General features: G+C 38.8%; 1 pseudogene; it reads left to right on the top strand.

Annotated features, from left to right (window-relative positions):
* The first annotated feature begins 447 nt into the window (after positions 1-447).
* The window catches only part of LOC110288501, a 25,703-nt pseudogene continuing 24,027 nt past the window's right edge, over positions 448-2,123 (top strand).

The raw sequence follows: 2,123 nt of genomic DNA, 5'->3' as shown, positions 1-2,123 counted from the left end.
CTCTGCACTATGAAAGCTAAAAGAATCATACTTGATCACAACTCATTCAGCACATGTCATGATGAGTCCAGTGATTGACAATGTAGTATAATGTATTTATGTTAGTGCTTTAATATTTTTCTGATGTATTTTGCTAATTGTAAAATGAACTGTCTCTTAAAGATAAAATACTGCTCATTGAAAAAAAAAATAAATAAAAGAATTTACCTCACTGACAACATCGTGTGGAAGAGTGGATCTCCGAAGACCTGTCCTGTATGAGTTGATCACTAAACCTCCAGTAGGGGAGATGATAAGTTCCTGAGGCCCAGCTGTGTGGTCCAAACTAATGAGGGACATGGGCAGGCCTGGCAGTCAGCAGCACCAGAGGGAGATAACCTGCAGATACTTCTAGGATTCTCCTGAGACAAGGCCATTAGTAACTCTGAGGGGGACTACAGTCCTACCATGGTGAAGGTGAGGATCAACGACCCCAGACCAGCAAGGTCACATTGCCGGCACTATCAGAGGGCAGTGGAAGATGCAGCAGTAGGGGTAACCATGACTACTGTGTCTCAGATAACANTTACTGGGGATGGTCCCCAGGCCTCTCTAACCTGTTCCTATAACTAACATCTAAATACTGAGCTTCCGGTTCCCTGGATTAATTTATTCAGTTCTTTATTAATTTAAATTTTTATTGTTGTTAATCTGTGAAAATCTTTTCCTTTATTGGGCGAAAAGATTCTGTGAACTGGGCAGGCCACTCAGGAAGCCTTTTGCTTGGGGTGACCTGAGTTCAGATACCAACACCCATGTGAACTACCTACTACTCCAGATCCAGAGGATCTGACACCCTTTTCTCTGCTGTGTCACTTGCACACACATGGAATGTATTTTCTGTGACACATAAAAACATACATATGGGGCTGGAGAGATGGCTCAGTGGTTAAGAGGACCGACTGCTCTTCCGAAGGTCCTGAGTTCAAATCCCAGCAACCACATGGTGGCTCACAACCATCCGTAATGAGATCTGATGCAGTTTTCTGGTGCATCTGAAGACAGCTACAGTGAGTGTAGTTAGATGTAATAATAAATAAATCTTTAAAAAAAACATACATATGAAAATGGTGACTGACAGGTGTTGAAACGTGCTAATATCTTATAAAGCAAATCAAGCCAATTTATGTGTATAATAGGAATCATACACTGTTTTAAATATGTTATATTGTATTTTTTAAGGTTTTTATTTCATAAATGTGGTATACACTTAATATCTAATCATCAACCATAGGAAACAGCATGGTTTCTAAGTTATCCTAAGAGGAACCCTTTTTTTTTTCTTAACATAAAAGAGTTAGGTAGCTTTAGTTATCAACCCTATTTATTCCAAACTTGAAGTGTCAGAATGCTTAATCTCTTCTTGTGTTGGAAGTGCCTCCGCTCCCAGTCCATCTCCCACTATTGTCAAAGGAGAGAACCAGAATGAACAGGAGGAGTGCTGGCCACTGATTTTGTAATTTTTATTCTGATTACAAGCTTGTAGTTCTTAATTTAAATGACCATGCTAGATTCACAGGTCTGTTTTTGTGTTTCCTTTTTTCAGTGTTGCCATCTATCTTGTAGGGTTCATTAATAATAATCATATTTTATTGTTATTTCCCTAGGAAATGATAAACCTTAACCTCTTTTGTCTTCTGATAACTTACTGTATTATAATATCTTTGAGTTTTTGTTGGCTTGGGAATTTTTTATGGAAAAACAATATTAGTTTTCTCTTTTTAACCCAAAAGGATTGCCTCTCTCATTTCTTGGAAAATCTGTGTTTTCCAGTTCTTGCAGTAATCAGTGTTTGGATTCTTAATACTTAAGTGACTGATTAAGTTTGGGATTCTTAAATTTTTCTCATATATTATTGTCCCCACGTCCCAATTTCTTAAATTGTCAGCATTTCAGAGCCTACAGTCATTTGCGGGAACTACAATTGAGGAGGTGCCCCAATCAGAATGGCTCTTTGCTAACTTAGTGAGAGATTGTGGTGATTGACAATTGTCTAGTGAAGGCTCTTCCACTGAGTGGGGATGAATCCCTAAGGAGGTGGACCTAGGCTGGATGATCCAGCTAGCTGAGCATGAGACAGTGAC

Source organism: Mus caroli, unplaced genomic scaffold, assembly GCF_900094665.2.
Source record: "Mus caroli unplaced genomic scaffold, CAROLI_EIJ_v1.1 scaffold_7515_1, whole genome shotgun sequence".
Classification (NCBI taxonomy): Eukaryota; Metazoa; Chordata; class Mammalia; order Rodentia; family Muridae; genus Mus; species Mus caroli.
The sequence above is the reverse complement of the archived record's forward strand: the minus strand, read 5'-3'. Positions and strand labels throughout refer to the sequence as shown.